We start from the raw sequence: 22,754 nt of genomic DNA, 5'->3' as shown, positions 1-22,754 counted from the left end.
GTGCAGCTTCTGCCAATTCTGGGCATGAGGCGGGTTTTATATTGCTTTGCCGAACACACATACACAACAGTTGATGCGGTTCACATGAAGAGAGAGCTGGTGTATGCTGATGTGATTCCTTCAAATCTAAGACACTAAAGTATTGGCACGCCCTAAACCAACACAAAGAGACCTTCTTAGCAAATAATATATTATGTGTATTAGGGAGGGTGAGATATAAGCAGCCGTGGGCCGTGGAGGGAGTTACGGTGGGGCAGGGAGGCGGGGAGGGGGAGGGGCAGGGTGGAGCCTGTGCTGTTTTTGCCCCATGATGCGCCGCATTGTAAATGCAGCACACCATAGGTGACGGAACAGCGGCACAGAATGACTAACACATCCCTGGTGATGCGCCAGTCATCATAAATCTATCCCTATGCTTCTTATCTTGTTAGAGATGAACCGCCATATGTATCATCAAAGTTTTTTGCATTTCCTAAATAGCGAACTTTAAGGAATAAATAGCGATTCTTTACCATTCCTAGTTTGCGATGACCTATTTGCTAATTGAGAGTCTCTGATGTTATTTTTACCATTTCAATGTAAGAAGTTTGTCTGTGGAGCAAATTGCTTGTAAATATGCTCCCACCTGTGCATGGCAAATTTAGATTTTGAATGTTTGCGTTACATAGGCATGTTAAAGGTGACTGAAACATGCTGCAAAGGCAATCAAAAAACGCTTTTATGTGTCTTAAGGACATTTTAAGTCATTTCCCCATGTGCAGTGTTTTCAAATTATGAGTTGAAAATCGTTTTTGAGGTAAAGGAATGTTTTCAAAATTTATGTGCGCCATATGCCCCCAAATTTCTTTTTCAGGGGTGCAGCAGGGTGTTCTTGAGACACCCCTGCACCCTCGGAAAAATTCGTAATTTGCGATGAGGTAATTGCTAATCGCAAATTGCACCTTCATTCCTATGGGCCTCCTGCTGCATGGAAATGAATGGGTAATTTGTAATTACCTTATAAAGAAGCAGACACCATTATGTCCTTCTCATCAATATTAAAACCATTGCTTTTTCTCAAAAACGATTTACAAGTCATAATTTGAAAACACTGCACAGCTCCTATGCACATAAAAGCCCTGTCAGTACTAATACTTCACATTTTCTCCAATTACAATTTCTCAAAGAAACAAAATCTATTTGTAAAACACTTGAGACAAAGCAACATTTGAAAAACACAACTTTCTTCATAATTTTCTCCTTAAAGCACACTATTTTCTATCTAAATTAAAGAAATCTTTTCTCACCTTAGCAAATACTTTGAGTTTCAAAACAGTCTCAGAAACACACCAATTTGTCTTCAGCAGAGCAAAAGGTATGCACTCCAGAGTCTGCAGCTATCAAAAGCACAGAAATGCTGTAATTCCTCACACATATCTCTCATGTCACCCAATCAAAACTCTTCCCTCACTTTTTTTCAAAGCAAAACCCTTCCCCCCTCTGCCCCCTCTCTGCTTTTTCTGCATAGCAACCACCTCTTGCAAGACCTCTGGTGTTTCCAAGTTCACACAACAATGTTGCAATTGAACTCTGAACTCTCAGTGCACCTGCATATCCAGAGCATTCTTTCATTTAATGATTTTTTCTTCGCCACTCAAAATACATCTTTCAAGGAACTCATCCATGCACACTAACTTTCTGTTTTCAGCAATCAAAATCCACCAATCACTCTTACTGCTTCATTAACACAGAAACTCCTCAGTTTTTTTCATTTTACACTCTCATTTTTTCAACTGCCATTTCATTGCCACACTTCATCTGACTGCAGGAGAACCTTCTCTCGCCATGTTTTCTGTCTGGATTGTTGGACATAGTTATATCTATTGGGCTCAAAGGTATGCTGAAAACAGGAATTTACCTAACCTCAATTTACAAGATGTGGAAATTAAGTGGTTTGGCCACAGAGGATTAAAATGTCACCAATTGATACCATTGGTGAAAACCTTTATGCATTTGCCAAAACCTGACCTGTTAATTGTGCACTGTGGAGGTAATGATTTGGGCACTTTGACTGGGGTAGGTCTGGAAATGCTTTTAAAGGACACCTTTGAGCAATTGATGGCACTTTTTCCTCAGACTGCCTTGGTATATTCAAATATATGCCAAAGACAAAAATGGAGGTGGTCGAACCAATTTTGTCCACAAATTGAGAAATCGAGGAAGCATGTAAACAAATCTGTTTCAGCTTACATGAGAGACCATGGAATGGGCTCCCTGTACAACAATAACTTGCGTTACTACATGCAAGATATCTACAGAGGAGATGGAGTTCACTTCTCAGATGAGGGCAACAGAATTTTCACTCTGAATTTAAGACTGTGCATTGGTACCTACTTATAAGTACCTAAATGTACCATAAACCCAAAAGCTCTTCTCAGAGCTACCCTACATCTGATCACTCACAATTATTATTTTACTCTAACTTTTTTCACTAATTTTCAAGAAAGTACGCTCCCCAGAACGCTTCCCGGTTCGCGAACCGGGCGCACTCCACGCAAAAAAACTAAAAAAAAGGTATATTTTTTTTTTGCCCTGCGAGACCCTTTCAAAGCCTCCACATCAAACCTAGGGGGTCAGGGACGATCTACTATGCCCCCTTATGGTCATTTGCCCCTTCGCTTTGGCCTCCTCTTGTCTCTCGATCCTACCGAGAGACAAGATGGCAGCCGCTACGGACTGTTTGGAATGTTTACAGACGCCGAAGAACCAATCAGCTTCGCAAACCTCCGTAACGCGAAAAGTACGCGAAGCGGAGCGCTGTTACAGATATATATCTTTTATTGAACGTTAATTTCTCAAAATCCACTGGAGCACATATATTGAGACCTAGCAAAGGCACATCGGGCTACCAGTCCCTACAATTTTGCCAAGTTTCGTGCAAATCCATTCAGCCGTTCGATTATTATTATTATTTTTTTTTTTTGCCCCGCGGGGTCCTTTTAAAACCTCCACATCAAACCTAGGAGGTCAAGGAGGATCTACTATGCCCCCTTATGGTCATTTGCCCCTTCGCTTTGGCCTCCTCTTGTCTGTCGATCCTACCGAGAGACAAGATGGCGGCCGCTACGGACTGTTTGGAATGTTGACAGACGCCGGAGAACCAATCAGCTTCGCTTCACAAAGCTCCGTTGCGCGAAAAGTACGCGTAGCGGAGCGCTGCCCGGTCCGCTGTTACAGATATATATCTTTTTTTAAACGTTAATTTCTCAAAATCCACTGGAGCACATATATTGAGACCTACAAAAGGCACATCGGGCTACCAGTCCCTACAATTTTGCCAAGTTTCGTGCAAATCCATTCAGCCGTTCGGGCTAAAAGTGAGGCCAACCGCCCTATAGAAATTAACATGGGAAAAACGCGTTTTGGGACCCCCCTTTTTTCTCTGCCCCCCCTTGACGAACCCCCCCAAAATTTTCAGGGGCTGCTCAGAAACAAAATGTGCCATTTTCCTGAAAATTTCAGCCAATTCCGTCCACAAACGCCAAAGTTATTAGACATAGAATTTTCAAAAATCCCATAGAGAAAAAATCCTAACTATATATACCTACTGGCGACCGCCAGTAGGTAATATATCTATCTATCTATATATATATATATATTCACTGAAAAAACCATAGGTTATAGACCATATATAGTTAGGAATTAGCATTTACAAAACCTTGAAAATTCACTGAAAAAACCATAGGTTATAGACCATATATAGTTAGGAATTAGCATTTAAAAAACCTTATTTTACTCACACAAAACCATTGAAATTCCATATATAGTTAGTTGCACTAACTATATATCGCGCACCCGCAATCCACTGCTGATCATGTCACATATTACATCATTCATGACATGGTCAGTGACATCACTGATGACATCTCAAATGACATCACTGATGACATCACTGATGACAACATCCAGTGACTATGTTTCTGTAAAGTTAAAATATGTCTTACATATTGAAGAATGAGTGGATGTATAAGTGTCTGGATGAAGGATTTAGTAGGTGCATGCCTGACTGTATGAGTGAGTGATTAAATGTGTCTCACTGAGTGCATGGGTTAGTGACTAAACTGTCTTAATTTGTGCATCATTATGTCTGTTGTTCTGTAAACTGCTGCATGTGTTGATCAGTAGCTATATGACTAACTATATGGGTTATTGATTGGTTGCCCAAGTATTTGTATGGGAGACTGAGTGTGTGTGTGGGTGGCTGGGAGGTGTATGACTCTGTGCATAGATGTGTGAGCAGTTGATTCACTAGATGTATGGGTTCAAAAGTGCATGTGGAAACAGCTGTATGGGCGGTTGACTGTGTGCATGAGTGTATTGGTGAGTGAATGGATATCTCAGTGCTGCATGTCAAAGTAAGTACATATGTAAAACACAGTACATGTGAGAGTTGACATATATAAATAACTGTGCATAAGAGCCAGTGAATGTGTGAGTGGCTGTATGGATCACTGTGAACTTGTATCAGGGATTGTATAATAGAGTAAATATGTGTTAGTATATGTTTGAATAAGTAAGGTGTGTATAACTGTATAGTTGAGGAAATGGAGGTGTGATTGATTCTTTGCATGACTGACTAGGTGTGTGAGTAACTCCATGGATGAGTGACAGTCTGTGAGTGTCTGTTTACACTGAGTGTATCTAAGGTTATATTAGAGTCTGAAGAGGTTCATCGTATTATCACATGAATGATGTCATCAGTGATGTGATCAGTAATGTCAAATGAGATGTCATCAGTGATGTCATCAGTGATGTCATTTGAGATGTCATCAGTGATGTCATCAGTGATGTCATTTGAGATGTCATCAGTGATGTCATCAGTGATGTCATTTGAGATGTCATCAGTGATGTCATCAGTGATGTCACTGACCATGTCATGAATGATGTAATATGTGACACGATCAGCAGTGGATTGCGGGTGCGCGATATATAGTTAGTGCAACTAACTATATATGGAATTTCAATGGTTTTGTGTGAGTAAAATAAGGTTTTTTAAATGCTAATTCCTAACTATATATGGTCTATAACCTATGGTTTTTTCAGTGAATTTTCAAGGTTTTGTAAATGCTAATTCCTAACTATATATGGTCTATAACCTATGGTTTTTTCAGTGAATTTCAATGGTTTTTTAATAGCAAATATCATAAGCTGTCGAATGTCAAGTACGTGGTAAGTGAAAAATGTTCGTGTTTATGCACACTGATCTGCTTTGAATGGTGCCCCCCCCCCCTCATTTCTATTAGGAGTACTCTCTCTTTGCAGATAGTGAAAGGTAGTTAACGCAGGCCTTTGCCCCCGTTGTAATCCGTCGTGCCTGCTTCTCTCTCCATTTGATTGATTGTTATCCAAGTATTTACTGTTTTAGAATTAGTTCTCTTTGGTTCATTCTCTATTTACAAACAAACACAGAGTCGCAATACTCTGTTTAGTCTTTGCAGATAACGAAAAATCGTGTAAAAAAAAAGAAAAGGAATCGAGTAAAATCAGTAGGCCACTAATGGGATCTCTTTTTGACCTCGCTAAAATAGAAACATTAGGAACAACCCCTCATGACAAATACAAAACTAGTGAGATGAACTGAACACCACACAAAGATGGCTTCAAAACAGGTCGACTCCGCCACCCACCCCGCCCAAAATAACGATAAGGAGCGGCTGCCATGATTGGTTGCGGAATGGCCACAACGGAGCTACGAAATGGTGCTGCTCTCATGCTAACCCCAGCTTCAGTCTGAAACATCCAGAAACACTGTAGACTACCAATTCGATCAGTTCCGGTAGCGCCCCAATTTAACCCGGTAGAGAAGAACTAGCCCTCCCCTCTTTGACTGATGGTTCTTGTTGCCTGTCCCTTCTGTTGTCATTTAACAGAACTATTTAGCCTGCTGAAAGGGGTTGTGTTCCGACCGCTGGTTGGTGGAGACATTTTGACTATATTCTGGACCTGCGTTGTCGCGTAATGCGTCATATGACGCGCCGCGTTAGCGCATCCGGAAGTCATCCGGGGCGCGCAGCGCGTAACGTAAGCATAACAAGTCATGTGACTTGTTAATAAAACTTTTCATTGGTTCATTTTACTTTTCTTATTGTAATGATGAAAGGCTTGGTCATATCACCTAAAAATTACGCTTTTCATTACTTCCGAACATTATTTTTTCTTAAATATATGTTATAATGTTCCAGGCTAATGTACTTTCCCGGAAATTTTACAACTGTCCTGCAAGTAAAATATATTCTTTTTTCGAGAAAAAGAGCGTTTCTTCGTCCCATGACGGAGCCGTTGAGCAAAAGAGGGTCGACCTGCTGTCTTAGTCGCCGATACGCCTGAATATGAGATTCTTATCGATCACTTTATGTTGCAGGAATAGAAAACACAACAGCCCTTGACCATTTATCTTTACTGCGTTCCTTCGTATTATACCTTTTACCCTTCATGTAATTGGTCTGCTTTATTTCACTTGCCTTTTAATGATTCTAAAACAGTGACTATTATTAAAAACTTTACCAATGTATATACTACTACCATGTTTTCTTTTAAAAACCTTTATTGTGAAAATTTCATTATACAAATACGAGCCTATAACCACGTGGGCCTGCCACGGAGCAAACTGTAATCGTATATGATGAATAGACATTTACACTGTAGAGGAACGTAACGGGCGGGCCATTAGGTTGCAAGAACTAAGGTGTCTAACAGTTACGGAATCGGTGGACGTACATTTTATAATTAAAATACGACAGGGCCAGTTACAATAAAATTATCTAGATATACATTTGCGGGCAAGTACCATGGGTGACGTTAATTCGAACTTTCAATAGTACAGTAATCAATAACACATCAGAACTTAATATCAATAGAGATGTCGAAATATTCAATCAATTCTCGTCCCCGCCCGCCATGTGCTTCAAAACTGCATACGTATCTCGTGATTTCAAGGTTCTGCAACCAGTACACAACAAGGAGTTACGAGTCCCATTTATTCCGGCGCCATTTTGGGCGAGGACGGGCAGGTCCAGGATATAGTCAAAATGTCTCTACCAACCATCGACTATGATGATGTTCATATGCTGTATTTATTAGAGTAACACTCATCTGTCCACATGAAATTAATTTACCACAATCTAAACATGTCATTTTAATCTTTCCAAAGTTCTTCTAAATATTTGGGACCGTTTCCCTTGCCTCTGAAGCTCTCAGTGCCACTTCTTTGATGAATGTACTAGCAGGTCAGGGGTTCTCCTCCAAATCTCTCTTTTATGCAGCACTATAATTAATTGGTGCCACCTCTCCATATGACGATGCATGGTATAGTTACCACAACTATATTTTTTTTCGGTTCCTCTGGAGAGTTCATCGTGGCAGATGAAGCGTGTAACGTACCGGGCATTTACCTTTTTTTGCATGTACAGGAAAGGAAAAAAAAATCGAGCGTCCGAGTTCTAAGGTGTCCCAGGGCCATTTTAGTGGACCAGGCCCAAATCCAAAGAACAGCCATCTCACAGGCTAATGGGGCGACCCACGCCGAGTTTCAGCATTGTAGGATGACCACACCAGTACAGCAACTTGCTAGACATCACCTCGGTGCCATCCGAATCTTGGCATCTCAACGCCTACTGGTATCTTCCATACAGAAAATATTGTTACGCTGCCTTTGGCCCCATTCGCACATCGGTCCGCAACTTAGACATCACCTCGGTGCCATCCGGATCTTGGCATCTCAGCGCCTTGTGGTGTATTCTCTTCAGAAAATATTGTTGCGCTGCCTTTGGCCCCATTCGCACATCGGTCCGCAACTTAGACATCACCTCGGTGCCATCCGGATCTTGGCATCTCAGCGCCTTGTGGTGTCTTCTACTCCGAAAATATTGTAGAAAATATTGTTGCGCTGCCTTTGGCCCCATTCGCACATCAGTCCGCTACTGACACCATCTCACAGGCCAACAGGGCACCCCACGCCGACTTTTACCATTGTAGGATGGCCACACCAGTGCCACAACTTGCTAGACACCACCTCGGTGCCATCCGGATCTTGGCATCTCAGTGCCTTGTGGTGTCTTCAAATCAGAAAATATTGTTGCGCTGCCTTTGGCCCCATTCGCACATCGGTCCGCTACTGACGCCATCTCACAGGCCAACGGGGCGCCCCACGCCGACTTTCAACATTGTAGGATGGCCACAGAAGTGCGGCAACTTACTAGACACCACCTCGGTGCCATCCGGATCTTGGCGCGTTGTGCTGCCTTCGGCCTATTCGCACATCGGTCCACTACTGACGCAAACTCACAGGCCAACGGGGCACCCCACGCCGACTTTCAGCATTGTTGGATGGCCACACCAGTGCGGCAACTTACTAGACACCACCTTGGTGCCATCCGGATCTTGGCGCGTTGTGCTGCCTTCGGCCTATTCGCACATCGGTCCGCTACTGACGCAAACTCACAGGCCAACGGGGCGCCCCACGCCGACTTTCAGCATTGTAGGATGGCCACACCAGTGCACCTTACTAGACACCACCTCGGTGCCATCCGGATCTTGGCGCGTAGTGAAGCTGCAGCAGCTGCAAATAAGCTTCAGACAGTGTTACAACCGCTACTCAGAACTCTCAACTATGACACCACCTCGGTGCCATCCGGATCTTGGCGCGTTGTATTGCCTTCGGCCTATTCGCACATCGGTCCGCTACTGACGCCGCCTCACGTGCCAACGTATTTTCTCCGCATTTTATACCTTATGCCGCATAACAGGTCATGTGACTTGTTTATAAAACTTTTCATTGGTTCATTTTACTTTTGGTTTCCTAATGATGGAAGGCTTGATCATATGACCTAAAAACAACACTTTTCATTGGATGAAAACTTTTTTTTTTTCCCAAACGATGAAAGCCCCACCTTGTTTCTGGATGTTTCAGACTGAAGCTGGCGTCAGCATGAGAGCACCACCATCTCGTAGCTCAGTCGTGGTCATTCCGCGAGCAATCATGGCAGCCGCTCCCCACCAGAAGCCTGCAGGAGTCGGGGCCCCCAAAACTTTTGATGAATTCTCAAGGCGGAGGGGACGCTTCGAGAATGGGGTCCAAGACCTAGCAGACAAGCGTCCGATTTCCAAGGTGTCCCAGGGCCATTTCAGTGGACCAGGCCCAAAAAGGAAACAGCCTGCCGCCATTTTGAGAGTCCTGTGACAGCCGCCTATCGCTGCACCGCAAGAGTGGGCGCAACTCAGCTGAATTGCGGCTTTTGACACAGTGGACCAAAAACGGACGGAATGGCAACTGAAACGGTAAAGGGGCGCCCCACTACAACAGATGACACTCCACCTGGAGAGGCCCGTTCACGCCGCCTCCCCCCACGCCGTTATTCGGAGCAGCATTGTAGGATACCAAAACCAGTGCGGCAACTTACTGGACATCACCTTGGTGCCATCGTTCTGCTGCCTTGGAACTATTCGCACAACAGTTTGCTACTGATGACCCACCCCCCGCGACGCCCCACGCCGTTATTTGCTGGGTGGCAACTTACTAGACATCACTTTCGTGTCATCTAGATTTCAGCGCGTTCTGCTGCCTTGGAACTATTCGCACAACAGTTTGCTACTGATGACCCACCCCCCGCGACGCCCCACGCCGGAAATCTGGACGTTGTGCTGCGTTGGGACTATTCGCACAGCCGACCGCTACTTCGTTGTTTTTCCCTAAAAATGTTTATATGTTATTACTATTTTTGTTTTCTTGTATATATTTATAAATTATTAAAGTTTTATAATCTTACTACTTTGTCGGAGTGCTATATATTTTTAATGTGACACATAATTGTAAAAACTTTGATGTACAAAGAGTCATCCCTGGAATCTTCCGCTTCAGGCTCGGTCCCCTCCCCAATCACAATACAGGATGGTTTTCAGATAATAGCAACGCTTCTGCTGTGACGGATCTCATCGAGTGTGGGCCTTGATCTACTATAACTCCTTTGAAGAGGGGTGATTCTTTACAGCTGTGGCCATAAACTACATCTGCAGGGCTAGCTGATACCCTAGGACCAGCCTGGACAATCGGACACAGAGGAAAAGGAGTGTCAGAGGGTGCGGTAGTGAATAGGGCGAAAGGGAGGTGTCGGGCGGGCACAGGGTGTGATTCTCAGGGAAGAGCAGCGCAGATGGGGGGAGGTTTATTACCCATGCATAAGACAGAGAGCGGGGGTGACCACTGCCTGGGGGAGATGCTTGCGAGGGTGGGGAGCCATGCTAAGGATCGACAGCGTGCACAGAGTGGGTCTGGTCAAGGCATCTAAAATGGCTGCCGTGCACGACAAAAATGTGGCATTTGAAAAAAGACAAGATGGCGCAGACAATGTTTTTCAACACTTCCTGATTTCCTTCGAATGGAACGTTAACAGACGTTGGGGCATATTACCAAAGTTAAGCGATATTTATCCCTAACGATGCTTAGCAACGATTTTTTTACCGTCAGAAATTATCGCAGACAAACCTTGCTATTATCAAGGTTTATCGCAAATACGATAAAAAACGACCGCAATGCATTAATATCGCTGAAAACTCAGCGATATTCATGCATTACCGAGCTAATGCTCTTAGCCATCTTATCCACCTCCCATTGGATAACATGGCTAAGAACTGCTCAGGGCAGGTGGTAGCTTTTGGAGATATTCGCGCTTATCTCGAATATTTCCAAAAGTTGATAATAGGAGATAGCGATGTTAGCGACTGTTTCCAGTCGCTAACATCTTGGCATGCCCACTTTGCATGTCATTAGTGATAAATATCACTCACATGCAAAGTGGGGCCCAAGATGGTCGCTATCTTCTACTAGCCGTCGCTAACTGGTGTTAGCAACAGCTAGGTAATACACATATAATTTTATCTCCGCGAAGCGGAGCGCTGTTACAGATATATATCTTGTTTTTGAACGTTAATTTCTCAAAATGCACTGAAGCACATATATTGAGACCTGACAAAGGCACATCGGGCTACCAGTCCCTACAATTTTGCCAAGTTTCGTGCAAATCCATTCAGCTGTTCGATCCTACCGAGAGACAAGATGGCGGCCGCTACGGACTGTTTGGAATGTTTACAGACACCGGAGAGCCAATCAGCTTCGCTTCGCAAAGCTCCGTAACGCGAAAAGTACGCGAAGCGGTGCACTGTTACAGATATATATCTTTTTTTGAACGTTAATTTCTCAAAATCCACTGGAGCACATATATTGAGATCTAGCAAAGGCACATCGGGCTACCAGTCCCTAATATTTTGCCAAGTTTCGTGCAAATCCATTCAGCTGTTCGATTATTATAATTTTTTTTTTTTTTTGCCCCGCGGGGCCCTTTTAAAACCTCCACATCAAACCTAAACGGTCAGGGAGGATCTACTATGCCCCCTTATGGTCATTTGCCCCTTCGGTTTGGCCTCCGCTTGTCTCTCGATCCTACCTAGAGACAAGATGGCGGCCGCTACGCACTGTTTGGAATGTTTACAGACGCCGGAGAACCAATCAGCTTCGCTTCACAAAGCTCCGTTGCGCGAAAAGTACGCGTCCTGGAGCGCTGCCCGGTCCGCTGTTACAGATATATATCTTTTTTTAAACGTTAATTTCTCAAATTCCACTGTAGCACATATATTGAGACCTACAAAAGGCACATCGGGCTACCAGTCCCTACAATTTTGCCAAGTTTCGTGCAAATCCATTCAGCCGTTCGGGCTAAAAGTGAGGCCAACCGCCCTATGGAAAACTCAATGTTAAAAACACGTTTTGGGACCCCCCTTTTTTCTCGGCCCCCCCTTGACGAACCCCCCCCAAATTTTCAAGGGCTACTCAGAAACAAAATGTGCCATTTTCCTGAAAATTTCAGCCAATTCCGTCCACAAACGCCAAAGTTATTAGACATAGAATTTTCAAAAATCCCATAGAGAAAAAATCCTAACTATATATACCTACTGGCGACCGCCAGTAGGTAATATATATCTATATATCTATATAGATATATATATATATATAGATATATATATATCTATATAGATATATATATATATAGATAGATATATATCTATATCTATATAGATATATATATATATATTACCTACTGGCGGTCGCCAGTAGGTATATATAGTTAGGATTTTTTCTCTATGGGATTTTTGAAAATTCTATGTCTAATAACTTTGGCGTTTGTGGACGGAATTGGCTGAAATTTTCAGGAAAATGGAACATTTTGTTTCTGAGCAGCCCCTGAAAATTTGGGGGGTTTCGTCAAGGGGGGGCCGAGAAAAAAGGGGGGTCCCAAAACGTGTTTTTAACATTGAGTTTTCCATAGGGCGGTTGGCCTCACTTTTAGCCCAAACGGCTGAATGGATTTGCACGAAACTTGGCAAAATTGTAGGGACTGGTAGCCCGATGTGCCTTTGCTAGGTCTCAATATATGTGCTCCAGTGGATTTTAAGAAATTAACGTTCAAAAAAAGATATATATCTGTAACAGCGGACCGGGCAGCGTTCCAGTTCGCGTACTTTTCGCGGTACGGAGCTTTGTGAAGCGAAGCTGATTGGTTCTCCGGCGTCTGTAAACATTCCAAACAGTCCGTAGCGGCCGCCATCTTGTCTCTCGGTAGGATCGAGAGACAAGAGGAGGCCAAAGCGAAGGGGCAAATGACCATAAGGGGGCATAGTAGATCCTCGCTGACCCCTTAGGTTTGATGTGGAGGTTTTAAAAGGGCCCCGCGGGGCAAAAAAAAAAATAATAATAATAATCGAACGGCTGAATGGATTTGCACGAAACTTGGCAAAATATTAGGGACTGGTAGCCCGATGTGCCTTTGCTAGGTTTCAATATATGTGCTCCAGTGGATTTTGAGAAATTAACGTTCAAAAAAAGATATATATCTGTAACAGCGCTCCGCTTCGCGTACTTTTCGCGTTACGGAGCTTTGCGAACGTGATTGGTTCTCCGGCGTCTGTAAACATTCCAAACAGTCCGTAGCGGCCGCCATCTTGTCTCTCGGTAGGATCGAGAGACAAGAGGAGGCCAAAGCGAAGGGGCAAATGACCATAAGGGGGCATAGTAGATCCTCCCTGACCTCTTAGGTTTGATGTACCATTTTGCCAAGTTTGGTGTAATTCCGTTCAGCCATTCAGGCTGTAGACGTATCTAAATGTCCTATGGAAAATTGCATGGGGAAAACACATTTGAAAGTGTTGAAATTTAGAACCAATTAAAATGTTACTTTGGTTTTGTATTTGTGTGTGATGAAAGTTAATTGGTTATGTATATATCTAAAATGAGAGGAAACCACAGCCATTTTGTGATACTACTGTCTGAGGTACATTTGTGAGGAATTTTTGGTGCTCAATTTCTGGTGTTTGGTTTACACAGTACTAACACTTCTCCTACTTTTAAAAAGGTGAGTTGTTAATTTGTAAGGGGAACTATGTTGTACACTTTAAGATAATTTGAAAAATGTTTTCTGTTATTTATTTACAGTCCTTCTGTTATACTAAATACTTGATAAAGTTAGTTTTATATTATGTATTACTAAAAACGATAAACGAAAGTGATTATTTTTTTCTGCAATTTACAGCAAGCAATTTCAAAATAAAATGGCTCACAATGAAGAGACCGTGGCAATTTCTTTTGAATTATCCACTACATTTATTGAAATTGACAGCACCAATAATGAAATATTCTCACAAGGAGGAGATGACTTGAATGATTTTTTTGATCAATCTCTTGATGGCGAATTTATCGAATGTTTGGAGACCATAGAGTTACAAGAATCATCATTGCAGACTTTTCATGAGGAGATTCCAGATGAGATGATTGAAGAGGAAATTCCTGATGAGGACATGTTACTAGTTCTTTCAAATTTTGAAAATTCAGAAGAATAAATTTATATTTAGAAATACAAAAATTGTTTGAGACATTATTCATTTTTATTTTTAATTTATGAGGTTGTAGCGAAGTGATTGTAGTATAAAATGAGACTTATAGTATAGAGTGGAACATTTTTATGTTACATGGTAAGTTTACTCATATTTACTTCCCTTCTCCCACTATATTATCTCCAATGTGTATTTGACATCTCTTCTTCATCTCCGGCCTCCTTTCTCTCACTGTCTGTCTCTGATGCATCTTATCGCTGCCATTTTGTGTAATTACAGAAGAGAGTAAAATAAAATAGTTTGGAACGTGAAAAGGGGGCAAAGTAGAGTACCTCTCACCCCCTAGGCCTTCTCAGGCGGTCCCAAAAGGATCAGTTTCTGCTTTCCTGAGAGATTATGGTATGAGTTCCATATACCACAATAACTTGCATTACAACATGCAAGATATCTATCTCCTATTACCAACTTTTGGAGATATTCGCGCTAAGCGCGAATATCTCCAAAAACTAACACCTGCCCTGAGCAGTTCTTAGCCATGTTATCCAATGGGAGGTGGATAACATGGCTAAGAGCATTAGCTCGGTAATGCATGAATATCGCTGACTTTTTAGCGATATTCATGCATTGCGGCCGTTTTTTATCGCATTTGCGATAAACCTTGATAATAGCAAGGTTTATCTTCGATAATTTCTGACGATGCTTAGCGGTAAAAAATTCGTTGCTAAGCATCGTTAGCGATAAATATCGCTTAACTTTGGAAATATGCACCAACGTCTGTTAACGTTCGATTCGAAGGAAATGAGGAAGTGTTGAAAAACATTGTCTGCGCCATCTTGCCTTTTTTGCAATGCCACACTTCTGTTGTGCACGGCAGCCATTTTAGATGCCTTGACCAGACCCACTCTCTGCACGCTGTTGATTCGTAGCATGGCTCCCCACCCTCGCAAGCATCTTCCCCAGGCACTGCTCACCCCCGCTCTCTGTCTTATGCATGGGCAATAAACCTCCCCCATCTGCGCTGCTCTTCCCTGAGAATCACACTCTGTGCCCGCCCGACACCTCCCTTTCGCCCTATTCACTACCGCACCCTCTGACACTCCTCTTCCTCTGTGTACGATTGTCCAGGCCGGTCCTAGGCTATCAGCTAGCCCTGCAGATGTAGTTTATGGCCCCAGCTGTAAAGAATCACCCCTCTTCAAAGGAGTTATAGTAGATCAAGGCCCACACCCGATGAGATCCGTCACACCACACGTGTTCATACTATCTGAAAACCATCCTGTATTGTGATTGGGGAGGGGACCGAGCCTGAAGCGGAAGATTCCAGGGATGACTCTTTGTACATCAAAGTTTTTACAATTATGTGTCACATTAAAAATATATAGCACTCCAACAAAGTAGTAGGAATATAAAACTTTAATAACTTATAAATATATACAACAAAACAAAAACAGTAAAAACATTTAAACAACGAAGAGACCGTGGCAATTTCTTTTGAATTGTCCACTACATTTATTGAAATTGACAGCACCAATACTGAAATATTCTCACAAGGAGGAGATGACTTGAATGATTTTGTTGATCAATGTCTTGATGGCGAATTTATCGAATGTTTGGAGACCATAGAGTTACAAGAATCATCATTGCAGACTTTTCATGAGGAAATTCCTGATGAGATGATTGAAGAGGAAATTCCTGATGAGGACATGTTACTAGTTCTTTCAAATTATGAAAATTCAGAAGATGTTGCCTGGGTGCCGCACTGATTTGGGTATCCGGCGTGGGGCGTCCTGGGGGGTGGGTTGTCAGTAGCGGTCTGTTGTGCGAATAGTTCCAAGGCAGCAGAACGCGCTGAAATCTGGATGTCATGAAGGTGATGTCTAGTAAGTTGCCGCCCAGCAAATAACGGCGTGGGGCGCCGCGGGGGGGGGGAGGCAGTCCAAAGTTCTGGTAAAAGGGCAAAGGAAAGGATCGGTGGTTTGAACCATCAGTCAAAAAGGGGAGGGGGTGCAACAATTTTTCCTACCGGGTCACACTGTGCTTTCACCGGAACTGAGGTCTGCAGGATTCTAGTCATTCAAACTGAGGCTGGCGCCAGCATGGGAGCGCCGACGTCCCGCAGCTACAGTTTCGTCACTCCACGGGCGATCATGGCAGTCATTCCCCATCGGGGGTGTCTGCGGGGGTCGGGGACTCCCGCGGCTCCTCTAGAATCTTCAAGGTCGTGGAGGACTACGGTGGTGGAGTCAACCAGTGACCGGGCCATTTCTATATGCTGGGCCCGCTCTTGCCAGGTCGACCGCCATTTTGAGAGTTCGGTAGCTACTGGCGATCGCGGGGTCAAATGAGCGGACGGGCTCCACCCTGCCGGGCGAGACGTTGCAGCATCGCCACAGTGGAAGAACCCTTTTCCGGGCGCCTGGAACGCTGAGGGTGCAGCTGGGAAGCCTCCACCTGGGGAGGCGGGAGAGGCCTGTTCGCACCGTCTCTCCCTCCCAGTGCACCCCACGGCGTCTCGCTTGAGATTTGTTATGGCCGGACCAGGCGATGAGGACGAGAGGGGGGGGGTCGGAGGCATGTGCAAGACATCCCCCCCCCCCAGGGTTGTTGCAGCAATTATTCAAGAAAGAAGAAATGTCCCGTCCGTCTTTGGGCTGGACCTCCGGTGGATGGCGGCCGGACGCCCTTTGCTCTGGCCCCATGAACGGGTTCCTTGGCTCATCGGCTGCAGCCGGATCCCGTCGGCCCCAGCCCCCGGCCGTTGGTGGCCGGACCGGGAGAGAGTGTGGAGGGACAACCTGCAACTCTCAAGGGCCACCGCGGCCGGACTGGGAGAGAGAGGGGAGGGCCGAGGACACGGACATTCCCCCCCCTGAAACTCTCCAGTGTTGTCAATCCCCCTGGCCGGGTCCCGCTGGCCTCGGCCTCTCCTCCGGCTACACCCTACGTGATGATCTCCTGGCCGAGGCGTGGCAGCAGGACCCGCCTTATATGTGTTGCTTCCGGCTGGGCGTAGCCGAAAACCTGTTGCCCTTTGGAAGTTTCTAGAATGGGGCGGATGTCTGCTGACTTCTATCTTTCCCAGTTTGCCGTTATTTGGCCGTGGCAGGCGGTGGGACAGACACGTTTTGGGGCAGTGAGGGGCGATGTTTTCAGGTTTCTTATTACGGGCTTACTTCTAACGTTTCTTGTTTCTAGGACAATAATAGGTTTTATCATTACGTATTGTTATCGTTTCTTTGTTTGTTATTTAATAAAAAGTTCATCAGTGGCCTACTGATTTTCGTTTTCCTATTCTTTTCTTTCCAGGTTGTTTCATGCTAAAGTTTCTGTTAACAGGATACAGTGATCACTTCGTTATTATTGCATATGTCCTTTTCACTAGGGGTGCTCTTTGGTCGGGCCAGATGACCTATCTCTAGTAAATGGTCCGGGTGAAACAGGTGCATCAATCAGTGGGGAGTAGATAGGCATGACAGATTACAACGGGGGAGAAAGGTCCGCATTACGTACCCTTTCACTACTTGCAAAGATTTTCCTACGTTTATTTGCAAACAGGGAATACCTCCAAAAAGAACTAATTCCCAAACAGTCAATGTTCGGACAATCAATCAATCGATGAGGAATGAAATAGGTACAACGTGTTAAAGGCTTGCGTTACCTACCCTTCACTATCTGCAAAGGGAGAGAGAATATTCCTATTCTTCCTCGTTTGCAGGCAGAGAAGATCCTTAAGAGAACCAACTTCGAACAATTCAATGCTCGATTCAAAAAATCAACAAGGGGTACTGTGAACACAAATGAACGCCGCTTATGTACATACACATTGCTATTTTCAACAGGTTGTTCCTAATGTTTCTATTTTAGCGAGGTCAAAAAGAGATCCCATTAGTGGCCTACTGATTTTGCTCGATTCCTTTTGTTTTTTTACACGATTTTTCGCTATCTGCAAAGACTAAACAGAGTATTGCGACTCTGTGCTTGTTTGTAAATAGAGAATTAACCAAAGAGAACAATCAATCAAATGGAGAGAGAAGCAGGCACGACGGATTACAACGGGGGCAAAGGCCTGCGTTAACTACCCTTGACTATCTGCAAAGAGAGAGTACTCCTAATAGAAATGAGGGGTGGGGGGCAGCATTCAAAGCAGATCAGTGTGCATAAACACGAAAATGTTTTTACTTACCACGTACTTGACATTCGACAGCTTATGATATTTGCTATTAAAAAACCATTGAAATTCACTGAAAAAACCATAGGTTATAGACCATATATAGTTAGGAATTAGCATTTACAAAACCTTGAAAATTCACTGAAAAAACCATAGGTTATAGACCATATATAGTTAGGAATTAGCATTTACAAAACCTTGAAAATTCACTGAAAAAACCATAGGTTATAGACCATATATCGTTAGGAATTAGCATTTAAAAAACCTTATTTTACTCACACAAAACCATTGAAATTCCATATATAGTTAGTTGCACTAACTATATATCGCGCACCCGCAATTCACTGCTGATGATGTCACATATTACATCATTCATGACATGGTCAGTGACATCACTGATGACATCACTGATGACATCTCAAATGACATCACTGATGACATCACTGATGACAACATCCAGTTTCTGTAAAGTTAAAATATGTCTTACATATTGAAGAATGAGTAGATGTATAAGTGTCTGGACGAAGGATTCAGTAGGTGCATGACTGAATGTATGAGTGAGTGATTAAATGTGTCTCACTGAGTGCATGGGTTAGTGACTAAACTGTCTTAATTTGTGCATCATTATGTCTTTTGTTTTGTAAACTGCTGCATGTGTTGATCAGTAGCTATATGAGTAACTATATGAGTTATTGATTGATTGCCCAAGTATTTGTATGGGAGACTGAGTGTGTGTGTGGCTGGCTGGGAGGTGTGTGACTCTGTGCAGATCAATGTGAACTTGTATCAATGATTGTATAAGAGAGTAAGTATGTGTTAGTATATGTTTGAAAATGTAAGGTGCTCTATGTTTAACTGTATAGATTAGAAAATGGAAGTGTGATTGATTCTTTACAGGACTGACTAGGTGTGTGAGTAACTCCATGGATGAGTGGCAGAGTGTGAGTGTCTGTATAGGTGTATGAGTGCATATGATAGTGTTGTAAAGATGAGTGATTGTATGTATGAATGATTGTATGGGTGAATAAGTGAGTGTTTGTGTAAATATAGGAATCAGTGAGTGTGTATGTAGTAACTAGTATTGGTGTGTCAATGGTTTAAAAAATTATACTCTGTATTTAACACTGGGTGTAACAGAGGTTATATGAAAGTGTGAGGAGATGCATTGTATTGTCACATGAATGATATCATCAGTGATGTGACCAATGATGTCAAATGAGATGTCATCAGTGATGTCATTTGAGATGTCATCAGTGATGTCATTTGAGATGTTATCAGTGATGTCATTTGAGATGTCATCAGTGATGTAATCAGTGATGTCATTTGAGATGTCATCAGTGATGTCATCAGTGATGTCATTTGAGAGGTCATCAGTGATGTCATCAGTGATGTCACTGACCATGTCATGAATGATGTAATTTGTGACATCATCAGCAGTGAATTGCGGGTGCGCGATATATAGTTAGTGCAACTAACTATATATGGAATTTCAATGGTTTGTGTGAGTAAAATAAGGTTTTTTAAATGCTAATTCCTAACGATATATGGTCTATAACCTATGGTTTTTTCAGTGAATTTTCAAGGTTTTTTAAATGCTAATTCCTAACTATATATGGTCTATAACCTATGGTTTTTTCAGTGAATATATATATATATATATATATATATATATATATATATATATATATACCAGGAATATATAGGTAAGCTAAATATACTAATTTCATTTTATTGAAAAGGAGGACACAAGCACTTTATGACTAGCTAGCAGTGGTAAAGTACACAGCATTCTACCGCAAACAAAAACAGTCAAGGCACAAATCTGTGGTGATACCACTCAAAATATAAAATTTGCCAGCACGAAAGGGAAACCCAAGGATATCTAGGAACCAGGGGTAATTTATGTTATAAGGAACAGGGGTCCCTAAACACTAGATAACAAAAATCTACTCTGGGATCACTAGTAATGCCCAGGAAATATCCAATCAATTGTTAAAAAACTGATTATTATTACATGAAAGTAAAATTAGTTTGTAGGGGTGAGCATACTTGCGGGGCACACCTGAACAGTTATCAAAGGAAGACACAGGCACTAAAGTTTGTGCCAAAGAGAATTACATAGCATCAAAGTCACAATTTTGAAAAATACAACACTGCTGCAGCCAAGTATCAATTTTGGATAATCAAACGGGTCAGACAACTAGGTCGATGGCATTTCATTCCACTTAACAAATAGGATCAGCAACAGGACAATACAATGTGTGCTTGGATGCATAAACCAATATGAAAGCAAGGTAATCAAAATAGGAACCATAGGAGTTTCAGAAGGATAAGTAGATCACATGGCCACACCAAGACCTTCTCGGGGCACTCCATCTGAGTGTCCTCCAATTCACTGAATAGGTACCCAGAAGAGGAAATACCAGGGACTCTAACGATATTAGTTCTAGCAGAGATTGTAGCATGAGACCCTGATAAAAGTCACCAGAGAAGGGTTACGTAGCACATTGCCCACAATTCAGAAAAAAAGGCATGCTGACTCTAACATAAGTCAATCTAATATAGATACTGCAGTGAGAAAACTGAAAATCACCAAAGAAGCGGGACGTGCCCGGGATCACAAAGTAATCCTGGACATGCTGGGAAATCAAGGTCTGCTGGCTCGTAGTGTCAGCATGATGTGCTCAGAAATAGCTGAAGGCGTACATGCAGTTGATCATTACATGCACACCGCCAGCTACTTGCTTGCATTCTGTTGCACAGACAGAAAGAGAAAATTGCCTCACAGGGTTGTTTTTGTGCAGGAAGGTATCCCTCCCTGGTGGTGTTATCTGGCAGTTCACACAGAGACACATTGCTGACCTGTGTGAGAAGACCTCCTTGAGCCCCTTGAAACTGTGAATGGTAGAAACGCTCCAACGTAGGAGGGCTGCATCGCATACTATGATCCACCACTACCACGGGGCACAAAGGAGATTATCAATGGTGTGCCACGCCTTTCTGAATCACATGTAGTTGGATGTTGTGCTGTCCGGACGCTGTGGAGGGAGAGGCCCCTGAGCTGTACCAAACTTGTACGGCAGGAGCACTGAAAAGTTGCGCCTATGGGGGCCCTGTTTCCCCACCTGCATCAGGAGGTTCCCCAGCAGACTGGGCGGTGACTGCTGTACCCAGGTTTGTGAAATCCCCCCTGACTGAGGCTCCTGCTGGCTGAGTCACAGATTTGGAGAGAGTGCATAACATTGGGCCCCGGTGTCAATGTCCAGGTGAGGATTAGGTGGGACGCGTAGCGGAGGAGGTCCAGGGCGAGTCTGGTCCAGGCCTAGTGCCTGTGTGTGACGTACACCATCCCCTGAGCAATTCCTGTGCTGGGGCTGACCTTCATCACCGAGGGCACCACACAAGACTAGAGGGGGATCCCACTAACTCGCTCAATTCACTGATAACGGCCATTGGTGGCAGTGGGTGGCAAGGGCATGGGGCCGGTTCTGGCCCAGGCCTTTGGTTATGCAGCGTGATCTGCTGTTACTCGCTGGGGAATGCGGAATCTGGTCGCCACTGTCAGATCAGAAGCGGCAACTGGGTGGTGCTGCTTTTACTTTCCCCCTGTTAGTTTACTTTTGGGACTAATACTTAGTGGACCTCCTCTTTCCACAGCACAGCACCGTCTGGTTGCTGCTGCTGCTGTCCCCATCTGCTGCTGCTGGGTCCTCTGACACGGAGGTCACGTGTTTGAGTCCCTCCTCCACCCGCAGGCTCCTGCCTGCATCTCATCTCTGGTGGTACAGTGGTAGAGTGTCACTGCTCTGCAGCTTGACTGCCCTCCTGTTCTTCTCGTCTCCTGTTAATCTTTCCACTCTTCTCTGTTGCTTTCCTACCTTTTTCTTTATTTTTTTTTCTTTGCTGTGTTTGGCTTTGTTTTCCTGTGCTTTTTTGCAGATCCTTTATCCCTATCCTCTCCCTTATTACCGCTGTGATCACCTGCGTCCCCGCCCCTCCAGTGTCCTCTCCTGCATTTCAGTCTCACAGCTGTCCAGTCCCCTCACAGCACAACTTAATGGCAGAGGCTGTGCGGCCACGTGCAGCGACTTACCACTGGTGTGCTGAAGGAAAGCCAAAGGCAAGCCCGTCTGTGTCCATCTGGCGCTGTACTGTGCCCAGCAGCAGGGATCCTGCCTCTTAGACACTCCACTGCTGTGACGCTTGCACCCCCCTTGCCCTCAAACATGGACGCCACGCCACCTGCCATTTAGTAACACCGAAGAATATGCTTGCACCCTGCGCTTGTCGAAACTGTAAACACACCTTCTGCCACATCAGCACACCGAACAACCAGCTGACCAACAATTATTTTCTGGTCTTAAAAAACTGCCTCTAACTGCAGTTAGAGGTAGTTTTTTTGGTTTTGAAACATACAAGGAATTCCTTGTCAATATCACAAAATGGGGTTAGTGGCATTTTTTGCACGGGAACGCCTACCTTACATCTCATTTTCATTAACTCCCGCTAACAGAAGTGGCGATCTTAAAAATGTAAGTTTTTGCTAGAGAACTGCAGTTAACTCAGATTAGCCGTAACTTGTAAATAAGGCGATTAAAAAAAAGCTGCCGTAATGTCAAAATATTGATGCTACGGTGCCGTTAACTCCTTGTACATATGCCCCAGGAAT

Source organism: Lissotriton helveticus, chromosome 3_2, assembly GCF_964261635.1.
Source record: "Lissotriton helveticus chromosome 3_2, aLisHel1.1, whole genome shotgun sequence".
Classification (NCBI taxonomy): Eukaryota; Metazoa; Chordata; class Amphibia; order Caudata; family Salamandridae; genus Lissotriton; species Lissotriton helveticus.
This window is presented reverse-complemented; position numbering follows the sequence as displayed.